The 12,856-nt window shown below is 32.0% G+C and overlaps 1 protein-coding gene across 9 annotated transcripts in view; it reads left to right on the top strand.

Moving 5' to 3' along the window:
* The window catches only part of RanBPM (Ran-binding protein M), a 45,472-nt gene that overhangs the window by 19,925 nt on the left and 12,691 nt on the right, over positions 1-12,856 (top strand). The gene's annotated exons all lie outside the window — the stretch shown is intronic.

Below are 12,856 nucleotides of genomic sequence, written 5' to 3'. Positions count from 1 at the left end.
GAGACTATACTAAACTTAAAAATGGCTCTGCTGAAAAGTGGTGCCTTAGAAAATTTTTTTTTTCTTATACTTGTATGTAAACTATTGGTATCTTATATATATCAGGCCCGGCCAAAGTAGCAAAATATTCATAGTTGATAATCGTGTTTGTCATCTATATAAGTTATTATATAAGCACGTTGTTAAAGATGTTTTGTTGCGGTTAAATTTGCATAACGCGTATAAACATTACATTGCTGGATTATTAGTGTTTTTTTTTTCGCAAACCTCCTTTTTATTAATAATAATTTGTTGTAGATCTCGAGTAATCTAAAATCCTTAAGAACTTTTGTCATTTCCATGAGGAGTTTAATGTTGTTTTTTGCTACGCGGGGTTTCTGTCGTAATACATATAAAAAGGAAATTTGGGGCGCCATTTCAGCACGTTTCATGCTAAATTTTAATCTGATTTTCCTATTAATAGTGAAATTCTAGCTTAGGTATTGTAGTGAATTTAGTGTGAAGGTGATGGAAAATATGCTGGTGTGGAAATTCGGAAGAGAATCAGCCTGTTACCAGTTCGCTTTGTTCGCTGCGGCCTAGTGGCTGTGTGCGTGTATCACGCTGTCGCGGTTAAATGTACATAACGCGTATTAACATTCTATTGCTAGATATACATAGTAGTTTTTTATTAATAATAATTTATAGTAGATCATAAATGATGACATTTTTTGTCATGGTATAAGAGAAATAAAGGCATTTTTTTCCGAGCGAGTTATCAAATAGTTAAAAAAATGCAAATCGTTTTCCGATGACACAATTTAGTCGTAGATTCACCCTTTGCAAATTAAAAAAATCGTTAAGAATAAGTCGCCTGATTTTATTAATTTGGTAGAAGAAATTAAAGTACAAACTTGACATCAAATCAAACAGAATCGATAAAAGGATTAAAAACAAAAGCAAATTTCGTCAAACAATTTAGTGTTTTTCATGATAAAAGTGTTTTCGGTTTTACTATAATTTTTTTTCTAGCCCCCCCCCCATATTTTTGTCATCGATAAGTTTAGAAATCTTTAGTATGCATAATATTTCAGGAATTTGATAGGTGGCTTGTGGTTATTTTTTTTATCTAAAAAGTCGATCCCGACAACAAACAAGTTCTTTGTGGTAAAAGTGATATATTCTCAGAAAATATTTCATTTTTGCTATTCATTTTTATAAAAAACAACAATAAAACAAATAAACTTAGTTGGAAATTGTATGATGTCTTCAATCTTAGTTGCCCAATTTGTCAGTATATTACAAATATTTTTTGAAATAATATATAACAAAAAATGTCAAATCTTTAAAAATAAGTCTAGTTGACTTAGTCCGTTTTCTGCATATACGATTAATGTTCTTTAAATTGTTAATCGCTATAAGATTTTATGAAATATAAATAAAATTTTAAGTATTTTCAGAGTCGTCACCGTTTAAATTATTTTTTTAACTATCAAAGTTAACCGAGCGCGAAGCGTTGGTAGTTTTTGAATGCCATGGTATAATATTAACATCTACCTTCACTCAGCGCATTTTAATTTATTGTGATCTATTATTTCGTTTTACGTAAATTGACGGAAAGAAGCAACGCTTGATTTTGAAAGCAGACTATTCAAAAAAGTAAAACGCTGACCGTCTCTCCGATTTTCGCAACGGTTGCGGAAAATCCTTGGCTCCGTTACGCCACGTGGGAGTCGCTTCCAATTGATCAATTTCGACATTAGGTGCTAGGTGTTTGACATTATCTAAAAGGGCTCGCGTGTATGCACACGTGTCTTGCTTTGATGACATTTTGCGATTCGGCCATGCGTGTGACCTAACCGTGACACTGTTCATAGTCGGAAGCGATACGCGGTAAATGTGACCGTTAACCCCAAAAGTCGAACGGTCAATTATTCGTGACATGTAGCAGACGAACCGGACGTTCTCGTTGCATTCGACGAATGCTAATTGGATTACCGCGTGCAAGTCAGAGTTACTTTGTGATACTGCGTTGCCGTATCGCACATGATTTTGATCATTACGTACCGTGATTAAAGCCAAGGACTAGGCTATATTCAGTCTTCCGTTTGATATTTTGCGTACCTTGCGGTTGCGCTGTTTGTTTTTATGGAATACAAAGTTATCACAAGTCGAAAGCAAGTATTAGTTTTGAGTTGTGAAAATTCCAGATGTAAGATCCTGATGGAAATGTATTCTGAAAAAAGTGTATTTATTACGCAATGTTCGCGCTTATATACTCTTTTGATCATACTTTCGACCCTCGGGCCAATATGACGATTTAGGGCGGAAACAGACTATGTTGTTGTCTGTTACTTTTCTTATAATAATTATGTAATACTTATAATTATTTAAACGGTTCGAGATTTGGCAACACTATCACTAGGTACTTGTTCTGGTCCTTTATAGTTTTAAATCTGACTTTGAATCTTGAATTTGGCCCATTTAAAATTTATTTATTTATTGTAAATCTTCCGTTGCATCATGTCAGGCTTTAGCTCAATGCGTTACAACTGGGTAAAACACAATCAACAACTACTAAATAAGTAGTGAGATAGCAGTCTGAAATCAAAGTAAATCAGTGACATCTGTATTTTATTAAGTATAAACTATTATTACAGCTTACCAGCAACATATGTCACTATGCACTATCTAGCTTGATTTTATTTTGATTATTCATTACGATCTTCATCCTTGAGATTAGGAAAATCAAAGAAAACTTAATATGCGATCTATTGAAATAATCATTATATAATAATCCCAGACACAATATAAATTGAAAAATACAATTAAAAAATACTAGCGAACCCAAGTATTTTCGTCTTACTATACTACTGATCTTTCTGGTATGAACATTTGCAAGTGGTCCTAATCCGTTCAAATCTTCAATCATCACGTGGCGCCACGTTCAAATTTAATAGTTGCGAAACGTCAAATTTGATTAGGTTTGGGTTTGAACATCACGGAAAACGCAATGGTTTTTGAGCGTGGCGCTTTGCTAACTAACAAATACCCGAATTTGCTAGTCGCAAATACTAATAAACGTGTTTGAACGGGTAGGTTTAGGAGATCTGTCCCTATCACCGTGCGCACATTAATGGAATATTCTTATATATCTTACACTTAGGTACGAAAAGAAACGTAGAACGCTCATACTCTCTCTTGGATAGATCGTTTTATTTTTACTATTGTCAACAATGAAATACCAACTTGAGTCGTAGATTCTTAGTCGGCCCAGATGGTTGCCAGGCGTTCGGATTCCGTCTAAATTACAAATTGTCTAGAATATGTTTTTATGCATAGCATCTCATTACTTTAATATGCAGGATAGTTTTTGCATAAAAACTGTTCACTTTTAAGTTTCTGACAATTAGAGATATTCCATAGTTTTTATGTTTAGAAATATACGTAAGATCTAGACCCGGTGAATATAGAGAATGAGTTACCGATTAAAAGCTGCACCGATATTTTCAGCCACTGCAACTGCTGATAAGTGTGCTGGAACTGCAAATTAGAGTAATATTATCTAAAAGGTGATGAACCCGCATTTTTGTGATTGTGGCATAGATTCAGGCATGTCTTTCCATATTCAAGAAATATCGAAAATGAATGTTTTAATATTTATATATGAGATAAATTAATATGTTGCTAGAGTATTTAATAAGAAATAAAAATGTACATATATTTAATACTAGAAATAGAGACAATTTAACCCTTTATGTGCCAAAGTACCTTGGTGTAATATACGACCCTAATGCTAGCATTTGTTAATAAAAATTACAAAGGCCAAAGTTGCTTGTGTCAGCTCTGGCGACATTGAAAGGTTAACATATAGTTTTCGTCATTTTATGAATGCTATAAGAGTGTTAATGATTTTAAACGTTTCTCCATAGATGACTATATATAGTCTTTTTGAAAGTATAAATGAGAATTTTTGCGAGAGCTTCGTATGAAGCTCGTGGCAATACGGTTGCGACTCGATAGAGCTTCGTACGGGGTCCATGGCATACTAGATTGGTATAAAAAAACGAGTACGGCCAGGGGAATATTGTACGGAGGTGTGAATTTATATAATAATATTCCTAGGATAATCCGCAAAAATAAAAATGTGGCGGATTTCTTCAGTGGAATGAATAAACACATTTTTGCATTAAGAAATAAAATATAAAAGTATATTTTTAAATGTTTATGTTTATATTATGTGTATCTTTTGATTATATTTATGTAGTGTATATTAGCTAAATAAATACATATCAGAATCAGTTTCCTTATGGAGCAGCAAGTCAGATATTTCTTATCAATTTCTGAAGCATTACTCAAAATAATTTATATTAGATGCTCATGTCATGAATCCAATGGTGGCAGTTGCAGGCGTTTCACTGCAAGGATCATCTTGAATGCTTTTCCTCACATGTTTAAATTAAGCGGGTTACCTTTTGATCATTGCGTATGAAGGACAAATCAGTATTGACCACGTGTTAATTTATCCACACGGTGCTCTATTTTTTTTCATTTTTAAAAAGTCGATAAATACTACCTTAGAAAATTACATATTTACAGAGACCCTAATGATATTAATACTGCGTCCAGTGCTATCCTCACTGTTATTATCTAAAACCAGCCTAAAACAAAGGGTGCAGCTGTAGGATATTCGTAATAATGATAGTACTTTGAGTTTAGTGCCCTAGCATCGTCGTCGTTTCTCCCTCGGATTTTCTAAGGGTCGGAGACAGACATTGAACTCCGTGTGTCTGTCTACGTTAAATTTCGAATCACTTTGCTGTGATACTAACGTGAATTGAAATGTAACGTTGATTATAAAAAAATGGCATGTCAAATCGCAGTTAGACCTAATCGATTATATCAAACTCGATATTCGACATGAACTTTCCTAATTATACGCGATACATTCGGCCCGGGCACGTTTTAGATATATTGTTTGAAATCCTAGCGTTGTCCTAGCTTTGCTTTGAGCAATCGAGAATTAGAGAGAATTATAAATGACTGCGCACCTACTACATACGTTCAAGGAGTAATCTGTGTCTGGTCTACCTAGACGTAGGCTGCGTCTTTGTTCGTGCCACTGAATATTTTATGTCGGTACATCGGTACGTAAGTTTTGTGTTAAATTTTGAAAGAAACCAAAAAAATTCAATAACCGCAGCACGTCACCTAATCCGATTTCTCCCCGTCATAATTCGATAACTGAGTAAAAATATTGACATCGACTCCGTTCCGTGACGCGATTAATTACTGTGACTCGGTAAGACTGACTGCAAAGCATTTCTCGCGCGGTTAAAATTCGATAACCGGCCGTTAAGCGATTGAATTACGTCGAATACACAGACTGTTCGCGAGTTGTTAATTTGAACCGCGGTTTAAGCAAACATGTTTTTTTTCGTTTGCGTAAATGGGAAAGCGATAAAGAGTAATTGATTACGCTAGTGTAGAGTAGACGTATGATGTTGTTTAAATAAATAAATATTACCGTCGCATTGGCGTGAGTCAACCTAATTAGAGCTAGAGGAACTATTATTTTTGTATATAATTAATTACGATTTGTTTGTTTTGATTCCGTTATGTGTACTTTATCAAAATAAATTCAATTAGTTTATGAAGATAGAGAAGTTAAAAAGTCGGACTTACTCTTATTTTTATAGTCATTTACGAGATTGATTAAATCCTTCTCTTGAAACTTATATTACATCAAATAAAAATGTTTGCTTCTAGGTAGATAGGGTTTCAGTTTATATTCTCATCAACGAGGAACTGATTTAAAAATAATTGAAGATTATAAATGTGTATTTGATGTAGAAAAAAGTCGTATATACGAGGGTGAGTCAATAAGTATCCGCAATGCAGATATAAACTTTATTTCAATATACACAGAGAACTTAAAACATCATTTTTAACAAGCATCTTTATGCCATCTGAAAATAAATGTTTTCGACCTTCTTAAATAACTAAGTATCAATTTTCCTGGTTTCTTGGTGCAAAATCTGTTCCATATTCTGATGCTCCAGTATTGTTTTATAATTCTATGATGTAATTTTATGTAGAATTAATATAGCAACTTGGACAGTTAAAACCGACAATGGTGCAAACATTGGATTATTATTAACTCTCCTCTCCTGACTCATACGGAATCTTTAGACATTTTTGAAACAAAAGCCGTTCTAATAGAGTAATTGCAAATTTTCTCACTCCGCATTATATTTTTAACTTATTGTTGTAGAAGCACAAACCACTGCTCTTGGCACACAAGTATGGATGAGTATTTTCATTCCAATAACATTATCCTCATATGTTTGTAGAACATAGAGTAAAGCACACCTGTTCTCTATGACGTCAACAACTATTGGGTTCGCTAAATCGAAACTATTTTTTGTGGAATTGTGGACGGCTGAATTTCTAAGATATGTCCAATTTCACGACCCAAAAAATGTTGATATCCGAACTTTGAAAAAATGCAGTGGATGCAATTACTACAGAGATGGCAAACTAACGCTTCTCGAGGAAACAATGGAGCCCTCGGATGTCAACAGCCCGAAAGAGTGGCGTTGGGTCTAGACGGGGGCTGTTCTCCTCCAGCTCTTTTGGCCCCCCGCACCAAGTGGGGGCGACGAACCGACGTTCGGTGTTGAATCGCGTCAATCGCAAGAGGGACGCGCTTCAGCGCCGACAAAGGAAACATGGAGAAATGCAGGAGATTAGAAAAGAGAAAATATCGACCTGTTAACATCCCAGAAATGACGCGTAGGAAAAACCAATTAGGTGGCAGAAATACTCAAACACAAACCGAGTCACGTATAAAAGTTTGCGTTAACTCATCGTCGATCAACGAAGCGATTCCATTCAACTTTTTAACCTGTCAAATGCGAAGGGTGCGAAAAGTTGAATGTAATTTACAGAGTATACATGAACTTATGCACCTGTACCCATATTTTTGCGAAAATATGGGAAAAAGCAATTCAAGCATTACGCGAGAAAACTCTTTTCCCCTCCTCTGATCAAAACAAAGAGAAAATTTATAGATATTGGTAAATAATATTGATGTATTTAGTACGCTTCGTCAACCAACAGCTGAAGTATGAAAAATCAATGAGTAAAAAAATCTGATTGTTATCCGTCTTTTTGTTTGTTAGATAGTCGTACTATATATTAAATACCCATCGAATCGATAAAAAAATACACTAGCCTATTTATTTTGAGACAACAAATTAAGTAATCTGAATTTAAATAAACTTTGAGTCAGAATAAAAATAGTTTTATTGACAGCTTAGTCATAATTATATTATTCAGGGTCAGAATAAGTATCAAATTTTTAGAATACAAATATAGGACGATCACGTGAATTAAAAACATATATAACATTTAATATAAAAGGGCAATAAATTATTTATTTGAAATATACATTATTAAATATTTCGCTCTCACCAAAACTGGACTGATTAGGTGCGAGCGAGCGTTCAGAACATTGAACACCCCATGTGTAACTCTCAACGAATATATTTAATTATATATAGGACCCGAAGGTATTGAGAGCGACAAACGAAGCGGGAATAACGACAGAACGGCGGTGGGTTTTGAGCCATACTAAACAAGTTGTCCCTAATTGAACATGTATTATTATGCTGATATTTGTCAACATAAAACTGACCCTGAGGTTAAAATACAGATCATATAATATAAATACTGACCAATGAACTGTAATAAATATTGATTGAAAAAATGATTCTGACCATCTGTCAAAATATTTTTTACCATCTAATATTTGTGTAGGTTGAACCAAAAGTTACTTGACCATTTTAAAATGTAATAACATTTTTGTATTTTATCTACATTTTTTTAATATTTTATATGATAGTCAACACATACATCTTGTGTAGTCAATTCATACAACAAAATCTTGTGAATACCCTTTTTAAGACATTTCATAATGACAAAATACATGGTTCTATCGCTCGGATTTCTCCACAAATATTGTTTTTCATCGCAAGACAAAAATACACATTTTTTGTAAATTTGCTTTTGGGCAGTTGGCTCATGTTTCTACCACCACATTCCATGTATATTATCTGCAACAGAAAGCACGGAAGATGTATGTTTCTTGTGCCTTGACAGACCCCTATTTCTGAAAACTCAGAGCCAAAGGAAATATCGCTAATTTTAAGTTAACTTCTTAGAATATTTTTTTTAGTGCAGATGTTGAAGTTTTTGCGTTGTCTATTCAATATTTTTAATAATATATTTTCCAAGCTTCTAATAATAAAATACTATTCACTGGAACGACGCGGTTTTCGTCTGCGTCGTTCCATGACCACTTGTGCCTTTTGAAGGCGGTGACAAAATCCCTCGATTCTGTCATAAATATTCGACAATTTTTTCATGAACTTCCTTTATAGTAGTATTGCCGTACATGTACGGTAGTTGGTCTTTTACCGTTTTGAGGTACCCCAGATAGTTATATATTTAAATTTGATTTAATGTAAATGATTTTTATATAAAATAATACCAATTAATTAAGGAGTACGAAATAAATGAACGTAACAAAAAATAGTTTATATTTATTTTATAAAAAAATATTGAGTTGAATTGATATAAAAAAAAATTCGGCAAAAGCCGAATGATATGTAAAAAATAAAGAATCGTAAAATAAATTATAAAAATATACTAATACAAAAAAATAGAAAAATAAATCAAAGCAATAAAACGTTGAGAATCACTGATTTTTTATAATTTACTATAAATGCAATATAAAATATTCTGTCTGCATTTTTAATAATAGGTTTGTGTATGTGTACGAAACCTGACAAGTCATTATGGTCAGATTTTTAATAAATAAATATTTATTTAACACCGAAAAGATATTTAATTTTTACATGGTATAGTGACTTTTGGTTGATGTAATATAGTGTGAACACTCAATACATAACCAAATATTTGTGTACTGATTTTATCTGCACTGTTATATTTTACAACAGCATCTAATATTTTCGATAGTCAATTGAATAATCAAATGTATAATAACACTCTTTAGTTGTTAGTATTTTACTACTACAGTTCTAGTATCATGAAGTATGTGACATAAAGTTTTATTGAATTTAATTTCAATCTATAGTAAATAGCTTTTAGCGACAAATAGGGTGGTTCATTGCAAACGATTCCCTTTGTGGAGAGCAAACAATGCGCTTTGTCGGTTTTTGCTGACAATGTCCGTGAATTAGCCCTTTATAAGAGCAATAAATTTTATGGCTACGTTTCCACGCACGTTATCTAGTTTAGTAGTTATGTACGTGTGTGTAATTACTAAGAAGTATTTTTTTATTTCTCACACGTTTTGGATAAAAATTTGTAACATAATTCAGTTGAAACTGTATATAATTTATGTACGTGGTATTGATTAATGCCATCGCGACGTGAAAGTTAACAAAGTGAAAACCGACTGTTTTGACGCTTACATTTATTATATTGTTTAACAAACTTATGGTTTATAAAATTACCGATAGACATGCTAGCGAATTATATACGACATACGAGCCAAACTATTGAAATAATCGAAGTCGACTGTTGCATTCGTTATCTTTGTTCGGTCATGATAATTACCGCTTATGACTAGTTGATAAAACGATTAATTGTCGTATATATTATGCGTATTAATATGTTTAATTTAGATAATAGCGTTTGCGTATCTTGGTTACTACGTTATGTTCCTGGTATCTGCATGTGGAAGTGCATCGAACCGCCCGGTGCCAAAATTGACCGCGAAGGTCGACTTATACGTCACTTTATTTAAATAGCACCATCGTTCATCTGAGCCGACTCTAAAATTTGACTCGTCAGCACTGTGTTTGAGCTAATTAAGGAATGTGTATATAATTGTAGAGGATGCATCGCTTAAAACCATGCGTTATTCAGTTATTTAGGTAAAAATCATCAGCTTACCACACTTGCATCGTTGCATTGCATTGCTGTTAAGTGACGAGTTTAATATGCTGGTGGTTCGACTTAAATCGTGCAAAATCGATCGTGTGAGCGAAGCTTTTGCTATTAAAATCAGAGGCGACCAAAATATACTCTGAAAGATTTAACGTATTGTAAACATGTTGTTTTTCAGATGAATATGTGAAACTTCGGACGTTGCCCCTTTTACCTCTAGTATGCGAAGTATATATGTATTATATATAGATTTTGATACCTTCAGGTTTTGAATAAAACACATCATCATGCATTGATCGCGTTTCTGTTTGTGATAGAATGTCTATCACCACGCCATTAAAAATATATTTAACAGTAACATGTACCACCAATTAATTTTCACATTATATTATAATTGATTAATATTTTTTTACGTAGTTTTAATTAAAAAAATACTCTAGAAGCTCATATTTTTAACGTAGGTATCTCAGCTTATATATTTATTGTAATTATTTTTTAACTACCACCATAATTCGCAACTACATTGAAAAGTGTTTCAGCGCAATCCCTATATTTCCTACGCGCATATTGTTATATTTTCAATGTTCAAATACGTAAGTGAAGAAATAATTTTCCCAATTTTTTAAATAAACAACTGAGCAACGTTTCAAGATATAGTAAAAATATATTAAATTAATCTATAGACATAAAAAACCTAAAAGGTATTAATATAATACTACATAACCTTCCTATTTATCGTTATTATAATTATTTATTAATTTAATCATAAATAGGACGAAATAGCGTAGTTCGTAACGTTTCAGACTAGTAACTCGAAGGTTGCGGGTTCGATTCTCGGCAGCGGCACTCGAATTTTTATTTAAAAAAATGCGCCATTATTAAAAAAAAATAACCGGCCCCAGCTACAGTGATATCTATTGATTATAAATTGTATAGCACATAATAATATAGATGTCACCGGTTCCCAGACTTTCAGTCTGGTGGCTAATACTTACTTGTAGGTATTCATTATGTCTGATTGACTTACTCAGTTGGTACAGATTTGTCAGTTGTAACGCATTGGGCTTACGCCTGTCATGTTACAACGGAAGATATAATAAAAATAAATAAATGATATCGACATTTAAAAAGATGTTCAATATTAATAACTAAATTGTTATTAAAGTAAAAAAACATGTTTTTTTAAGTAATTTAATTTTAAAATTAACAGGACACAAATTGAAAAAAAATTTAATTGCTTGAAATAAGAAATTAATAAATATGCATACACTTGTTTCTAAATAATTTTATTATTTCCTCAATAATATATGTACATATATTCTAAAAATAAGTTTGTACACGACAAAATGTAAATAATACACATTCAGTTGAAGGCCAAATGTATTTGTAAACATGAACAAATTTATAAAAAATATTTTTAACAAATTGATACAAAATATTAAATACTTATTTTTTTATACATTTAAAATTTGTAAAATTCGCCAGCTCGTCATAAATGTCTCAATAATTTGTACGCATTGAAAATTAATAACTTTCCTTTAAAAACTTATCTTTAAATAAACTGTGTGAGCAATATTCGTATGAGCAATCGCCTTGTGAGCGATCGATTTGTGACCAGTTACCATAGTCCGTTCACAGTATTGGTTATATACTGTACTGAAATGCTCGTACGAATTTCATCAGCTTTTTCAATCTTACCGAAATGTCTCTAATTTACCTAAAAAATAGTATTTCATTTATTATTCTCTTTCACCTGGAGCCGGACTGTAAGCGATTTATAAAGTTGCGTTTTCCCATTTTCCCTGTACCATTTGAATAAAGTTTTTCTCTGAGAAAATTGGAGTCTGATCTTTTTTTATTAGAACAATACGATTATTGGATTATTAGTCATAACTATCATCAATCCGGGATATTAGGAAAATCATAAAATAAAATTATAATGACTATTAAATATGTATTTAAGCAGCATATCCAGAAAATTTTGTATTTAAAAAAAAAAAGTTATTTTTACTTTTAAGCCGTATCGCCGTACATGTACGACGGTCGATCATTCACAATTTACAAATATAACTGAAGAAATAATAAATTAAAAACATTATATTTATATTAATTTTTTAATATGATTTAATGTAAATATTTTTAATATAAAATAATAACAATAAATTAAAAAGTACGAAATAGGTGAATATAACAAAAAATATATTGAGAGTCTCTAAATTGATATAAAAAAATTCACTAAAACAGAATAATATGTAAAATAAATTAACTAAATTTAATAGTAGAAAAGTGTTAAAACTAATTATTAAAACATATAATAAGAAAAATAGTAAAATAATAAATAGAAACAGAAATAATTTTGGAAAAAGACGTAAAATTAACTCACTCCCAGGTGTATGCTAACAAATTAACAAATGTGTATAAATTAACCCACTACTCAAAGGGTTAAGAAATGTGTGAAATTACGGTTCCACTATTTGAACTTAGAGCATTCACTTCGCGGTCACTTCTGCCGTCAGAATATCTGCGCTACAATTTATGATCAGTATATTATTTTTATTCAATTCAGTGGAAAAAAAACTGTTTCCTCCTCAATTATATCGTTGCCAAGAAGTATCATTAATTTACATATGCGTAGATAGAATTAATATAAACAAAGCGACGACAAAGAATTTGTTTATAAATAATCTAACAAATATCTCGCATGTTAACCATAAATGCGTAGTTGATATAATGGGCCAATGCACAGAGTTAACTATCGTAACCGAATCACGTTCTTCGCCCCACCGCGACGTTTTGAATATTATGATTAGATTGCTTATTTAATATACGAATTTATTGAATTTTTCCTTTATATATGTATATATCGAATTAGCACCGATTCCAGCAAACAGTGCGATCA

Source organism: Plectrocnemia conspersa, unplaced genomic scaffold (genome assembly GCF_051122295.1).
Source record: "Plectrocnemia conspersa isolate PC_06_02 unplaced genomic scaffold, ASM5112229v1 ptg000004l, whole genome shotgun sequence".
NCBI lineage: Eukaryota > Metazoa > Arthropoda > Insecta > Trichoptera > Polycentropodidae > Plectrocnemia > Plectrocnemia conspersa.
The sequence above is the reverse complement of the archived record's forward strand: the minus strand, read 5'-3'. Positions and strand labels throughout refer to the sequence as shown.